General features: G+C 28.4%; 1 non-coding gene across 1 annotated transcript; it reads left to right on the forward strand.

Moving 5' to 3' along the window:
• Window positions 1-8,668: 8,668 nt before the first annotated feature.
• On the forward strand, window positions 8,669-8,740 carry Trnah-gug (transfer RNA histidin (anticodon GUG)). Its single transcript has one exon. It is a non-coding gene; the product is annotated as a tRNA-His (tRNA).
• The last annotated feature ends 8,346 nt before the right edge of the window (window positions 8,741-17,086 follow it).

Here is a 17,086-nt window from a genome sequence, read left to right on the forward strand (position 1 = left end):
ATCCATCTGATGTTTGCTTCTAAAAAGACCATCCAAACTTCTAGCAAACGAATTCAATTTTATGTGTCTAATATTCTATCAATGGAGATTTTCAAATTTTCTATATTTTCTTAGAGAAAAAAAAAAAAAAATTCATTTTTGATTGCAGATTGAATTTAGTTTCAGGATGCTCTCTCTGAAAATATCACATTTCATGTTACCATTTCAGCAGCTTTGGTTGGTGAGCAGTTTGGTTTTTGAACCTATTTGTTCGATAAATATCATAATCTAAATCTGTTAATAGACATTTAGCAGACGATTCCTTTTCAGACAGTTTATAACTGCTACTATTTTTATTTTGTTAAAATATTATTAAAAAGTAAAATCAAGCGATTTTTTCTTTGATAAACATATTTTGTTAATATTATTTCGTTTATTTTTTGTATAATAGCTGACGATCAATTGTAAACCTTCTGGAATCTGGAAGATACGCTGTTATGTTGAAAGAATAAACAAGCCGATGGAATTCTAAATTGCTTGGAGTATTATTTTAGTTTTAAGAATTTAAGATGCTCTGCAAGCTATATTTTGAAGCTTAAGAAAACGGGTAGTTTTCTAGAAGGCATGCAAAACTATTTTTGTAAAATGGTGTCATAATTTTCATATTTTGTATTAAAATACAATTTGTAAATCTAATCTAAAATTTGTTTAACTTTTTGCTACCTGAAATTGGATAGAATATCATTTATTTTATCAAGTTTATTATAATGTCTATTATTAGTTTTGAGTATCGTGTTCAGAGACAAACATATTTTCGAAAATATATTTTTTCGACACAAGATTTCGCCGAAGATTCGGTAAAAATCTCGGAGTCGAAGTCGAAAATACAAGAAAGGCTTGAAATGTATTTTAATGTAAAGAGATGTATTTCATTGTTATTGTTGTTAAAATAAGTTTATTTTTGCTTTGTTTAGTGATTCTATAACAAAATACAGAACAAATATTATTATTAAAGTAGCCGATTTTAAACAACTTTAAATGCAAGTTATTTTTCTTTCGTCAAATAATATACGGAGGTATGAAATATTTTGTAAAATAATGAAATTATACGAATAATAAATTGTATACTTCATAAAAAAATTAGAGCTGCATACAATTTTGAATGACTTCCTGTTGTTGAAGCTCGATATGTGTGTTTTTAATTTACGATTTTCGATTTCAAATGGTCTTTATCATTCAAAGAAAGGATTTAGAACTGTGCAAGAATAGTCAGATGTACAAAATGTTTGCAAAGAAAATTATTTCGCATTTTTGTAATCGCCTCTAAAATAAAAATTCTTTCTTTAATAAACTTGATAAATATTTCGTTCTTTATAGAAATACTAGCCGCCTTTGGCGACCAGCCGGTTCGCCAATCTTAATGTTCGTTAAAATTTTAATAATTAAATATTTTACGCAATTCCAACTTTAATAGATTCTTCAGCAAAATATTTTAAAACTTCAAATTTTGATAGTCATATAATTCACTCATAATATTATAAAGGCCTTCAGTCATAACATAATATGTATCTCTCTAATTTTCTGTTGGCCCGTAGAATGTATGCTTTAAATTAAAGTGGAAAGGATTATTCTGCAATTAATATAATAATATTTTTTTGCAGAAAAAAGCATTTTTTTTAATAATATGATTACTGAAAATAGAATCACTGAGCGTTTAAACTTTATGGGCACTAAAGAATATCTTTCTTAATTTATGTAATATCTCGAGAATTTTTCAACAAAATTTTCTAAAATTCATCATGAGCATATGGATTAATTAACAATGTTTAATTTTAAATGCATCAAACACTAAGAAAATAAACAGAATCGTTTAAAATAATCGGTCGGAAACAGGTTCAAAAAACCACTTAAAAAACGATGTACTTAAAACTATAAGCATATACAAAAAAATATATAACTAACATTAATACAATTTAATTACAAAAGCATACAACTAACCTAAAAATAATTTAAATGAACTCCGCATCCGTTGATAATAGTTGTCAACAATCAGAACTCAATGCGCATGAGTGAATTTTCAACGCCAGTTACAGTAACGCAAATGCATGAATTTTTTGACGCCAGTTGAGGTAACGCTATGCAGATTATTAATTTTTAATTTCCTTTGTTCTGTTCTGAAAGATCGATTAATTAACAATGTCTACTTTTAAATGCATCAAACATTAAGAAAATAAACAGAAACGTTTGAAATAATCGGCCAAAAAATCTTAAGCCTAGCCTCATTAGCGTGGGGGAAAAAAAGCCGAAGCCTTACTCATTTGGCGGTGGGGAAAATGAAGATTTTTTTTCGGGAAAGTTAGTTTCTAATTAATAATTAAAATTCTAATTAAAAATTAAAAAAAAGGGACCCCAGGTGCACATTCCCGACCTCCAAGGTATACATGAACCAAATTTCGTAGCTGTAAGTCAAACGGTTTGGCCTGTAGAGCGCCAACACACACACACACACACACATTGAGCTTTATATAAGTATAGATATTATTACTATTTCATAGTTAACACATGAAAAAAAAATTCTGAAAAAATATTCCTTCTTCAATAAATCTGATAAATATTTTGTTCTTATAAAAATATATTATCACTGTTTCATCGTTACTCGATGAAAACAAATTTTGTTTTCAATAATTTTTTTTTTAAATCTTCCAGATTTTTCAGATAAAAAAGTTTATATTCCAAAAAGGAACAGAAAAAAAAAGAGAGAGATTTTATATAATTCTTCATCTAGAAAATCTTTGTATATTTTCCAAGACACAAAAGCAAAATTTGAAATATATGAAAACTATAAAGTCAAAACATAATCAAAGAGTAAATCGTTCTTAAATATAATATTTTCCAGGAACTGATAAAAATTTAGATCGTATCGACTAAATTATTTGATGGAATTCTTATTCTTTCACTATTTCTAGGAAGCGTAGAAGTTTATTTCACCGTGGAGTAAACGTCTCAGAAATTTTAAGAGCTTCGCGGAATTTTTAATATTGAATTCTGTTATTTGGTTTGCTTCGATTTCCGTGGAATTCCTGACTTTATCCAGAAAAAATAAAGAAGAAAGAAAAATGCTTTGCGATCTAAAGAAATTCCACATGAGAAGCTTATATATAAAAATTTTTGTTCTGTTCTGTATCGTTATTTGCGTTTAGAATAAGAATATTTCTTGTAAATACAAAATATAGTTTGAATACATTTACATTAATCAAAATATATTTCTAAATATAAAAAATAATAGAAATTTAATATATAGTATAATAAAGATAAAATAAAAAAGATTGAAAAAGATAAATATAAAAAAGATTCAAATTTCATTTTCCTGCAGGACAACGACTTCAAACATACTGCACATAAAGTTAAAATGTGGTGTGATTTTTTCATTGTAAACAGTAGTTACACACATCACCACAGTACCCCGACATCAATCCCATTGAATATCTATGGATTACACTCGAAAGAATGGTCCAAAAACACAAAATTAGAAATAAAACCCATTTAAAACAAGTGTTTCAAGAAAAATGAGGTAAAATATCTTCAAATACCGCCAAAAATGGGTCTAATCGGTACCACGACGTTTAAAGGCCATTATAAAAGCCAAAATATATGCAACTAAATACTTACACTTTCTTTCTATACGAGATATTACAAAAATTTCATTGGTGTATTCTCAATTTTTTGAGATAAAAATCGGTATATGTTTATTTAAAATGCTTCTGAAACTTTTCAATTTCGAAATTTTTCGTTGATTGTTCTTCGTTTTTACTTTAAGTTAAACCATTTGTTATGTGTAAAAATAAAAACATGTTTGCACTTTTCGTTAATGTGTTATTTATAATGAAAGTTTGATCTATGAAGTAAAAGTAAGGTGTACTCGCAATTGTTTGAGCCACAGTACATAATCTAATATTTGAAGGAGAGAGAAAAAAAAAAAAAAAAAACCGAGAAAATGAGAATAGTTTGCACTTTTGTACTATCAAGTTGGTATCATTAAAAAAGAATTTTTTTACAATTCTAAATAGTGTAAAATTCATCTATCTGCAACAATATTTTCAGAAGTTATACCGGAAAAACACCAACATTTAGTTTAATTTTTAATGGAAATTCTAATGAAAATTTAAAATAAATTGCTTCGAAGTGCAACATTTCCAGCCTATAAAGAAAATATGTGCCAAACTTGATTATTGTAGGTCAAACTGTCTGGCTTGTAGACAATTTGACACACACTCCTACACACACACTCATCTTTATTATTAGTAGAAATTTCGCTGAATATTTAAAATGCGAAAAGAAAATTAAAGGCATTATCTTTGACATCAATATAATGGAAGCATTCCATCAGAATGGCAGTACTGATTGCTACCGATTCATACATACGTTCATCAATTCCCTGAAATTCGTCTATCAATGATGCCATTTTAATTGAACTCATTTTGTTTTCTGTGGCTGCCTTCTGATCCTTAATTGGATAAATTCTCAGTGAGAGGACTGTTTACACCCACTTCACTAATTAACTAATTTTCTTCGCTTTCACGGAATTAGCATTCCGAGTATTTTGTACACTTGGATGGAAACAAGCTTCGCTAATTAATTGATTCTCCAACAAACATGAATAATGTTTAAAAAACAGTTATATATGTTCATTTTAAGCAATGCTGCTTTCTATTATTAGGTACTGATGGATTGCAGAATGTAAAAATAGAAATAAAAGCAATTTACTTCTTGAGTTGCCAAAATTGTAAAATGTATTAAAAATATTATACTGCCATGACCTTTTTCTAATTCTTTAAATTGGTAGTGAATTTAAAATCCTAGCTGATTATTTAATAATCATAACAAACAAATAAATTTCAAAATATTTTTACTAATATTCTAAAACGTAGAATTTTCTTTGCTTTCATTATTTTTTATTTTCTAGATTAAGGGTTTTTTTTTTTTTTTTTTAACTTAAAGGCTGGGGTGGCCTGGTGGTAAGGTCTTGGCTGATGAGCCGTAGGGTTTCAGGTTCGAGACCCGATTCCACTAAAGAACCGTCGTGTAAGGGGGTCTGTTGCACGTTAAATCCGTCATGCCAATCGTCCTCCCGCCGGCGTGGTGTGGTATGGAGAGGGGAGTGACAGCTAAGGTGTCGTCCTAGTCATCTGACCGCGGTTCAAATTACGAGGTCCGTCCCAAAATAGCCCTAGTGTTGCTTTACAACGGGACGTTAATATAAGTAAACTAAGTTTTATTTTTAAGTTTTAGACATGCCATTAATGATAATATGAGATTTTGAAATTAGTTTTCCACTCATTCACTTCCAGGTGGCGCCATATATATTAAATGAAATTTAACTAAACTGGTCAATTAACTGACAATGTATCTCAGAAAATAATCAAATAGAATAAGCCATCAAAACACCCGAATATACAAAATTTCAAGACTATACCAGAAAGATAAAAAGATATTTTACAGCATTCCATCAATGCAAGCATGAAACAAGTCGAGTGAAACAAAAAGGTTTAATAAAGACACACTTTTATCAGTGTAGTAGTGGCCTTCGGTAGCCAGCTGCTTCGCCGGGGATGTTGACTATATTTAACTTTAGTTAAATCCTTTTTATGTAACTTCAAGTCCATTATTCCATAAATTTATCACATATTAAAATCGTATTATTTTAGTTGTCTTGCACATGTTATATTCATTGTGTTCATGAACCTTTCTAATGGAGACCAGTCCCATGTCATCATGTCGCTGTTAAAAATGTAAATGTGTGGTTTATCTGTCTTTTAAATTTTGAAGCATTAACTTCACTTTCTTATTCGCCTTGTAAGCTACACAGATATTAAGTAGAATCTTTTTGTATTACGAAATACATAATTGCATTTTTTAGTCCATTTTAAAATTTAAAAAAAATAGCTTTTCTGTCACATTAATTCCATTTCCAAACGATCTTTTTGCAGAACCTTTATTTTGAAAAACAATTTGTATAGTTTTTACTCTACATAATTCGAAAAAATATTTTGTATTTAAATAAGTTGCTCGATTTTTTTAAAATTTATGACTTTTCATGTTTCAAAGTTCAAAAAAAAAAAAAAATCTACTAAATCGACTGCTGGTATTTACTAAATACTTCTCTTTTACAGAAGATACAGAGATTTCTAATTTTCTGCAAGTTGACGAAGTCATTATGATTGTTGAATAAGGTATGGAACATTACATACTACAAAGAGCTTGGAAAAATAATGATAATTTACAATGAGAGATGATGATGATAATTATTAAAGAGCTAATGAAATGCTAACATTGCTTGAAACAATACGAAGAATCTACAGATTCAAGAAAATATTACAGATAATGAATTTCAATCGATACCAAATTATGAAAAATTTTAGGACAAACGTATTTTTTATAATAAATTTGTACTAAACATTGTTATAGACTTTTTCAATTTACAATATGTGTTAAAAATCAATCAAGATGATAAGCAAGTTTCGATTTTTGTTTTTTTCCTCATATTGATAATTTAATTTACGAATTTCTTTCAACATTTTTTCTTTATATAGTAGCTTTTAAGTGAAACGATGGAACGTTAAATGCAGACCAAACCCTATGTTATGCACATAAATTGATATGGACAATTTCTTCTTTAAGGAGATACCATTTTAAAACAAGAACACACATTTTTCCTTTTTTTTTTTTAACTAAGTTTTTTTTTATTTGTGCTATTCGTTTACGCATATTTTTTTACCAGCTAAAATTACTGTAATGTAAGTCACTTAAAAAGCATTAAAAAGTTTTTAAAAAGGTGAAGTTTAAAACTGTAACCAAAAACCAGAAATTTGAATCAATTAAATTCCTTCCTTTTGTTAAATTTGAACTTACATAAGAAACCCCTTAAAATGTTAAGATTCCAAAATTTTTGTTCTTGAATTATACAATATATTCTGCGATACATTTATATTTAAATATAAAAGTATATATCTATCGATATTTATATTTTTAAAAATATTCTATTTTGTTCATTTTCAATGTTTATTATTTAACCCTTTCTAGGACCGTGAGAAGTATGCTTCCCACCAAATTTATCAATCTTTGTATGAATTTATATAGGTTGGCATCACTTCTGACAAATTTTTTTAGAAAAAGAGAAACTTAGAGGCTTCAGTTCTTTATTTTACACAAAATGATGTGTCTTGAGTTGTTATTTCATTATTAATTAACCTAATTAATTAATTAATCAAATTAAATGTTTCTAATAAGCTAAATGAATCCCTTTTCTTATTCTCATTTCAAGCCTAAAAATATTTTAACATAATATGACTAGAAAAAAATGGCCCTTTAAAGGGTCAACTCACATCTTTAATTTTCGGTAATCTGAGCCTTCATCTTTCACTTTCTTGTCTATTAATTTTAATTAATTTTAATTTCTTTAATCACGAAATATGAATTTTTGATACGTTATTCCTTTTATTCTCAAAATAGCTATATTCATTCAAGTGTAATTTTATTATTGGAAATTGGTAAAGAGTTTTTTTGTCATTTAATATGTTATACAAATTTAATTCGATATTTTGTTAGAAAAATGCATTTATTCCTATTTCGCTCGATGACTAAACAGGGACCATTCAACCAATTCTTTGGTTCAATTTACAGAATTTAAAAAAAAATAATTTTTGTATTTATTTTGGCAGTATGTAATGCAATTATTCCCTGAGTGACAATTTCTTTCAAAAGAGGGGGAAAAAGTCCTTTTCAGTTTGGATTCATATTCTTGAATTAAATTCTTAATTCTTAAAAATAAATCTTAAAATTCATTGTTTTTTAAAATCTTTTGTAAACTGATTAGATTTTTTTTATCTCACAATTTTCAGATAAAAAAAATTTTTATTTGTAAAAAAAAAAAAAAAAAAAAAAAAGATAAAGTATGAATTACAGCATTAATACTTTTCAAACACATTATGTTCAAAAAGGATGCATTGCTTCACTTGTACCATACTTTATCAAAACGATCACATCCTTAATTTTAGATATACCAATAGTGGCTGCGAAGAGCTTTATAGTAACACAAATCTTTATTTATAAAAAAGAATGTGTGTATAATTATTTCTCTGTATGTATATGTTTGAGCTGGCTTTTCACAGAATAGGCCGCTAGAACTGTCAACTTTGACACAGATGTAATTTGGAAAGTAAAAACTTGCCTTTTTGAGAGATTTGTTTTTAAACTTTTAAGTAGACTTTTAATTAATTAAAAGTTAAACTAAATTTTGAAATTGTCAATATTAAAACAACAAAAAGTATTGCTGTAAAGTATATTTAAAAATATTTTTAATTATGTCAAAACACCACCAGTGACAAAGATTATTTTGCAGATTTTTTTTTCTGTGTCTGTCGGAAAAATTGGATTGCATGTCTTCTAGAAAAAAAAAAATTTTTACTTTCAAATTATAACTTGGTTCTGGAAGTATTCTAGAAAGTGGATGAAAGATTGCTTACAAAATTTTACCAAGTATTCTCTGAATCTAATTTTAGGATCTCTTACAAAAGGGTGTCATTAGATGGTTGAGCTCGTCCGCCTCGCCTTTCCTTCAGGCTGAAAAAAAATCGGGAGCATGTTTTCGACTTCAGTAGAATTCACCTCTTTATTTGCTTTCAGTTCCCGAGCCGTGATCGTATAGTGGTTAGTACATTGCGTTGTGGCCGCAATAACCCAGGTTCGAATCCTGGTCACGGCATGCGTTGTTTTTAGAATCATTTTTCTACTCTCGTCCAATACGCAGCAAAATTATAACTACAGTAAGACGCTGGTGACAGTTTTAGAAATTTATTTGAGAAATTATAAGTTTAGCGTAACGAATGGAAAATTGTTGAAGTGAATGTTTTGTATCTTTTCGTATAATTCTATAGTGTTTAATTTTGAAGAAATTTGTCACGGGTTATCTTTAAGACAAGTGGAAGATTAGTGTAAAATTTTTAAAGCCAAAAAGTTGTTTAAAATATTTTTTTAAAAATTAAGCAAGTTTTTGTTATATCTTCTAAAGATATAATCTCACAAAAAGGATCATTATGAGAAAATTAAGGAAAATTAATAATGAATAACTTATGAGTAAAAATAAAAGCGTTTTTTTTAATGATACCATTTTTGTTTCCATATAATTTTTTCTTTAATTTTAATCCTTTTTAATATTTAATTTGATGCATAATCTATAGCAATGTTCTTACTGTTGCGTTAAAATTCAGATTAATTTTATTGTTCCATCAAACTATTCAATCACAAACTTTTTCCAATGATAAAATAATAACTAAAATTTTGTTTCTTACTTTCTTTTATACGTAGTATACAGAAATTGTCAAAAAATTCGAACTTAGAGATTTTGACGAATCACCACGTTTTAGAGCTCCCTGAGTTAGAAAAACGCATTTTCGGAAAATGCTTTGAGCTAGAGGGTTAAAATATGGTATACGATCTTTACACCAAATTTGCAGATTTCTGTCAAATTTTGAGTAAAATCTGTTCAGAAGAAGCCCATCTGTGCGACAGTTCGAAAAAATATTAACACGATAGTTATAAAACGAAGAGAGCTAGATAAATAAAATTCGGTACACAGATTTAACATCTATAGTGCAGACATCTGCCAAATTTTGCGCCAAATCCAATTATGGGTACACTGTCTGTTGGTCTATAAAAGCAAAACATTTAAACGCGATAACTGAAAAACCGAATTTGTTAAATATATTAAATTTGGTATGGGATTTTGTGTCTAAAAGTGTAGCTTTTTAACAAATTTTTGTTTCAATCAATAGGGGAAAACGCATCTAAAATACAGATTCGATTTTTGAATAATATTAATGCATGCCAAGGATTAATCGCCAAGTATGACACGATAGATTCAGTAATAATGCCAAATTCAGCCAAAAGTTAATATTTCTTAACTGCTGAATGCCAATACCCATGCAAGGCATGACACGTTTATTAGAGAATATGCGCGAAAGTTTCGGAGAAACCATTCCCGCTGGTTTCCATCATTAATTCTTATGTAGGATTTCCGATTTTATTTCATAATTTATATAGCTTTTAATCTATGTGTGTAATAATTTATAGTAGATTGATTATATTAAATTTATATTTTTCAAACATATCAAGATGAACTTCTTAATGCTTTCATATTAATAGTTGAACAGTCAAGAATATTCCGAGCGAATAAGTTGATTGTCAAAGGTAGCTAGTTAGAAAAATAAAAAAGTTTTTTAAAAGCTTGTTTTCATCCGGGAAAAGAAAGAAGAAAGACTAAAACAAAAATCAGCTTTTGGTTCCGACATAAATCTATACTTATAATAAAGCTCAATGTGTGTGTGTGTGTGTGTTGGCGCTCTACAGGCCAGACCGTTTGACCTACAGCTACCAAATTTGGTACATGTATACCTTGGAGGTCGGGAATGTGCACCTGGGGTTCCTTTTTTCGAATTTTTAATTAGAATTTTAATTATTAATTAAAAACTAACTTTCCCACCAAAAGAATCTTCGATTTTCCCCACCGCCAACTTTTTCGCCAAAAAAAATCTTCCATTTTCTCCACCGCCAAATGACTAAGGCTTCCGTTTTTTTTTCTCCCAATAGTAATGAGGCTAGGGTTAATATTTTTCGGCGGATTATTTCAAACGATTCTGTTTATTTTCTTAATGTTTGATGCATTTAAAATTAAACGTTTTTAATTAATCCATGTTTCAGATTCCTTCTGAAGTACTTTTGAATTAAAATAACACAGAATAAAGGAAATTAAAAATGTATAATCTGCATAGCGTTACCCCAACTGGCGTAGAAAAATTCACGCATTTGCGTTAACGTAACTGGCGAAGAAAATTGACGCATGCGCACTGTGTTCTGACTGTTGACATGACAACCGTTATGAACGGAGAATTTAAATTATTTTTAGGTTAGTTGCATGCTTTTGTAAGTAAATTGTATTTATGTTAGTTATATATTTTTTTGTATATGCTTATAGTTTTAAGTACATCGTTTTTAAGTATTTTTTTTTAACCTGTTTTCAATGATTTAAATTATTTTTAGGTTAGTTGCATGCTTTTGTAATTAAATTGTATTTATGTTAGTTATATATTTTTTTGTATATGCTTATAGTTTTAGGTACATCGTTTTTTAAGTAGTTTTTTTAAAACCTGTTTTCGACCGATTATTTGAAACGATTCATTTTATTTTCTTAGTGTTTGATGCATTTAAAATGAAACATTGTTAATGAATCGATCCGTTCATGATGAATCTGAGAAAATTTTGTTGACCAACTCTTGAGATATTACATAAATTAAGAAAGATATTCTTTAGTGAACATAAAGTTTAAACGCTCAGTCACTCTATTATCAGTAACCATATTATTAAAAAAAATGCTTTGTTTCAGTAAAAAATATTATTATATTAATTGCAGATTAATCATTTACACTTTAATTTAAAGCATACATTCTACGAGGGGTAACAGAAAATGAGAGAGATACATATCACGTTATGACTAAAGGCCTTTATAATATTATGAGTGAATTATATGACTATCAAAATTTGAAGTTTTAAAATATTTTGCTGAAGAATCTATTAAAGTTGGAATTGCATAAAATATTTAATTATTAAAATTTTAACGAACATTAAGATTGGTGAACCTGCTGGTCGCCAAAGGCGGCTAGTACTGGAATAAAATTCAGTTAACATTTACAGATTTTCTTTCATTTGATATTCATTGTACTTTAATTTCCGTGTCGCAAAGTTTTCAGTTTTCACGCTTTTAAAATTTCTGTTTTGACCTCAAATTTTTTTAATCAAATTATTATTGTCATTATGGTATCCTAATAAAAAAAATTTAAAAATTATTATCTTTTAATATTTTTTTTAGTTTTCTCAATATATTCGTAATTCGTAATTATAATTAGCAGTCAGCTGATTCTCTTGAAATATTTTTTTCCTTTCTTATTCATACAGAATGCATAGCTACTTAAAACTGCATACATATTATTTAATTAGTGTAAAAAAATATTTATTTAATAAAACATACAATTTTTCAAAAAATTAATTTTTTATGTCTAGTTTTCGAATTAAAGTAAAAAAAAAATAGACATGACCGTAACCGTTAAATTGAACACAAATTGTTTATTTATTTACAAAAAATTCAAAATTGGCAACCGCATCACATTATCAACTTTTGTCGTGAATGTAGCATTTTGAATTAATCTATCGTGTAAACCTTTTCAAGATTTTTGTCAATTAATAGTATCTGAAAATCGAATTTGTGTTTTAAGCGAGTTTTTTTCAACCGATTATAATCAAAATTTGACACAAAACTACACGAGTCACAAATTCACATGCCAAATTTGATATATTTAAGTCATTGTGTTTTGAGTCATCGTGTTTACATATTTCTAAAAATACGGACCGACAGACGGTACCTTGTTGGATTTGTTTCTAAATTTGTTAGGTATCTACATTATAGATGTGAAATCTCTATACCGAATGTTTTTAATCTGGGTTTTCTTCGTTTTGTAGTTATCGCGCTAATTTATATTCGAACAAAGAGGGCATACAGACTTCCTTTGAATGAATTTTGCTCAAAATTTGATAAAAAGTTTCAATTTTGGTGTAAAATCGCATACCAAATTTCATTTTTCTAGCTCAAAGCGTTTTCGAGTTATCTTTGTCACAGACAGATGGACATTTCCCAAAAATGTGTTTTTCGTACTCAAGGAGCTAAAACGTGGAGATTCACCGAAATCTGGAGTTAGAATTTTTTGACAATTACAATATTTTCTCTATATTTCGAATACGAGAAAGTAAAAAGCTTTTCTGGCACTTTTTAAATATCTATATTATTAATTCAATATTTCCGTATTGTTTAAGACAAACATATTTTATATGCACAGTATATCCATTCTAAATTGAGCTAAACAGCTCATTTTTTAACCGTTAGGAATTCGCAAAGACATTTTGCAGGAAACATGGTTCTAAACTAAAGAAAGAGTTATATTTTATCTGTTTTATTTGAGTCAATAAATATTCTTAAAAATTATGAATTTCAAATTTCTACACAGATTCTTGGTTTTATAAACTACATTAAATAGACTATTTCTTAATGTAATAAACTGAATTTTATGTATAATCAGGGAAATTTTTATTGAAAAATCCGCTGAGATATTGTATAATTTATAAATAATATTCTGTAATGCGTGTAAGATTTTAATGCTGAACTATTCAACTTATATATTCATATTTTTAAGAAACATTCTTGGTTTCAGCGAAGAGGATTTTATATTGGTGGAAGTTTAATCATTTCTGTTTGAAATTATTTAAATTTTTGGAAAGATTAAAATGAAAGAAAAATTATGTTTTCAATGATACTTATTTAATAGTTGAACATGATTTTGTCTGTTTTTAATTATTTTTTGCTTTTTTTGTATACCTAGTATGGAGAAAGAATAGCAATCATAAAAAAATATGGCGCTCGAGATTTTGACGAATCTCCACGTTTTAAACCTCTCTGAGTTCGAAAAACTCATTTTTAGAAAATGTCCTCTGTCTGTTTGTTGGTGACAAAGATGACTCAAAAATGTTTTGAGTTAGATGGTTGAGTTTTGGTATGGAATCTTTAAACCAAACTTGTAGTTTTCTATCAAATTTTGTATAAAATCTGTTCAGAGAAAGTCCATCTGTCCGGGTGTTCGAATATTGGTAACATGATAATTACAAAACGAAGAGAACTAACTAGATAAAATTCGACACACAAATTCAAGATCTATAGTGTAGAAACCATCAAATCTTGAACCAAATCCAATTATCTAATATTGCAATGAGCAGAATAATGTAAAGCTTATAAAATGTGTCGTGAAATTTCGCCAAGGGCGACTAGTTAAAATAAAATTAACAGTAAATAGAGTAAAAAAAAAAGGATTTACTCACAGCTCACTGCTTAGTAGTACATTAATTATTACTCATATTTAATCAAGGCCATAATGGTGATGACAATCAAACGTTGGACGTGGATGTCCTAGGACCAAAAAATCGTATCAGAGACACAAAGTTTTTTGAAAAATTTCTGGTACGACCTGTTACACAATTTTCCATAAATCTATGTTTGAAAGGATCCTAGGAGCCAAGAAATCCCACCACACTATATCCATAGTCTTTATGGACTGAAAACCGTTTTATGGGGCATATTTCTACACCCTCACCTCTCTGCTTGATCGGAATCTTCTCTCAAGTGTACCCAGCCACATCCATGACAAAGATTTATTGTTCTGTTAAACTTAAATGGGTTATTTCCAGTTAGATACATGAAAAATACATGATCGCTGTTGTGGCACGACTCGAAGACCGAATTTGAAGTCCTAAAATTAATCCACATTATAGGGGTATGTCCCTTCAACGGAATGGAGGTTACGCAATCCTATAATATTACTATATCCACTAGGAAGGAAATAACACCTTAATTTATCCAAGTAATATGTCTTTCCATACGTGAGGGGCGGTGGAGCATCCCCATATCTGAGAAGAACAGACATTGCAGTCCCTCCACCGGTGAGTATGTTTGATATGTTCAATGACATTCTAAATTTATGGAACAAACTTTAAGGTTAGGCCAAAAATACTGTAAGAAGTCATTTTAATATTTAAATGCGCTTATTAAATCATGGCTGTTACAGGGAGGAGGGGGGGGGGGCTGGGCTGAGAAGGAGCTAAAGGCAATCAGATTAAAAAAATTATTTTTCTTTCTACCAAATAAATCATAAGAAAATGCAAATTTATTTTAATTGTAAAATATTAGGAATACATTAACACTTTATAAAGTATACTTGTTCAAGTTCTGGGAAGATTCGTTATATTCACTTAATTATTACAGCATTTATAAACAACTTTGCTGCAATGACTTGTACAAATAGGGATAACATACTTATTAATCATAATAATAAAGTCATAAGAAACCATAAGAAATAAACAATAAATTATAAAAAATGATTAAAAACATTCTTTTTTGCAAAGTCAATGAAATTAAAAAATTTACCAAAAAATGAATCATTAGCGTGTCGATTATATTAGAAATTCATTCCGATGGGAAATTAAATTGATCATTATTAATATTTTACATTAATGTACACAACGAACTGCAAAATTCATTAAGTGTCCCTCTATCCATAAAACTTTTCTAGACTTTTAAATACGCCTGAATATATAAATTCTTCTAAATGCATATTTGCTGCTGTGATTTAAAAGTATTCGGAATGCTTCATTTAAAAACGTGTACAGTAAATATCGTCTGCAAAAACTTTTTTAAAAAATACTTTTACATCTTCCGTAAACATATGGCAATAATCTGGAAGTAATTTCATTTTATCGTCTGAAAATAAGCTTATTTTTAATGGGATACGAATTTTAATTTTGTCGGTTTGACGAGAATGGCGAAGTAATTCAGAAAAGAATATGCTTTCAGATTTACTTGCACAAAGTAATTCTTGCTACTAAAATATTTAAAATGTCGTGGAAAGTCTTTGAAAATAACATTTTATCAAAAACAACAGTATTTAAGTGAAATAAAATATGCAAAGAAGGTAGAAAATCCATCACAAGTAAATCGCGCTTTTAAGAATCTACTTCAGCATATGTATTATGTTACAGAATTGTCGGAATCGATTAATGATTTATATTAAAGCAAAGCAATCAATTCGTAAAATCCATATAACTAGTGTACGAAGTGCATCATCTAAAAATAAAACCACGCGCATGTTTACAAGAAATCAATTCATGGTCAAATTAGTGAGAGCTGTGATTAAATGTATTTTATTTAAATTTTCCGGTATTTTTGTTTCTGCTCTCTCGACACAAAACATTCATTTTAATTCCATTATCTAGTTTCCAAATTGCCTGTTTTTTTTATTCGATTGTTCAAAATTCCTATGAAATTTAGCTTGTTTACGAGAAGAATTTTTTTCCAGAATAAATCGAATTCTGAAATTGCAGCATTTTAATTTTAAATTAAGAAACTGCTATTCTGAAATGTTCGATGTAAAATAATTTATTTTCCTCGAAACATTAGGGAATGACAAAATTCTTCGGAATTCATTCTTCATTTTCTACTCGGAAAGAACGGAAAAAGTAAATAATTAACAGAAAGGCAAACTTCTCAAATCCTTTTAAACAAAACATCGATAATTAACTGTTTATTGTTTTGTCCGAGTGCCATACGTGCATCGATTTATCGAATTTTTATAAGCAAAAAATAAACCATTCATAACGATTATAATTCAATATTAAAATTGCTTCGAATACATACATAAGTCAAGTATTCAATGGATTTCCATTTGAATCAAAATAAGAAAATATTCCCCAAATAGAAATTGTAATCTTATTAGATAGTAAAGGAAATAAAACAATTAATGCCCTTTACAACAAGTGATTATTTATAATTGGCTTCCTTTACGTTTTTGCGCGTGAATGAATTTCTAATTTGATTTCTTAAAATTTTTTCGAAATCCACTTTCAATCGATTGAATGCAGTTCCTTCGTTCTAGAAAAAACTAAAGAGAATAAATAGAAATCTCTGAAATAAAAGTAATTGCCAAAGTACGTGGGATCCGAAATGTCAGAGTCATTTAATTTTAAAGAGCATTTTTAACAGAAGAAGCCGCCTGTTCTAAAAACTAACTATAGAAATGTGAGGCTTGTTTGCTTGAATTTTCAGAAGAGATGTTAGAGTATTTTAATATAAACCTTTGGGCGTTTGGGCAAGGAATTTTTAATTACCCATCTTTGGGCGATCAACTGGTTCATTTTGACGATTGGCTGTATTCAATTAAATAAATTTCTTATGCTTAGCTTGAAATTGTCAGTTTCCTCAACTAATTATTCTAAAAGCATAAACTTGTAATATACATTTTAAGTTAAGTAAATTTAATAACTTAAGTTAGTTTAATAACTTAGCTCCTGCTCTGTTTAATAGATACATGAAACTTCGCAATGGACTGAAGTTCCATGACATCAAAACATTAAAAATGCAACTGTTCGAATCATGTTTTCTAATAATACTTTAACTATGGAG

This window comes from Argiope bruennichi, chromosome 5 (assembly GCF_947563725.1).
Source record: "Argiope bruennichi chromosome 5, qqArgBrue1.1, whole genome shotgun sequence".
In the NCBI taxonomy this organism is placed as follows: domain Eukaryota; kingdom Metazoa; phylum Arthropoda; class Arachnida; order Araneae; family Araneidae; genus Argiope; species Argiope bruennichi.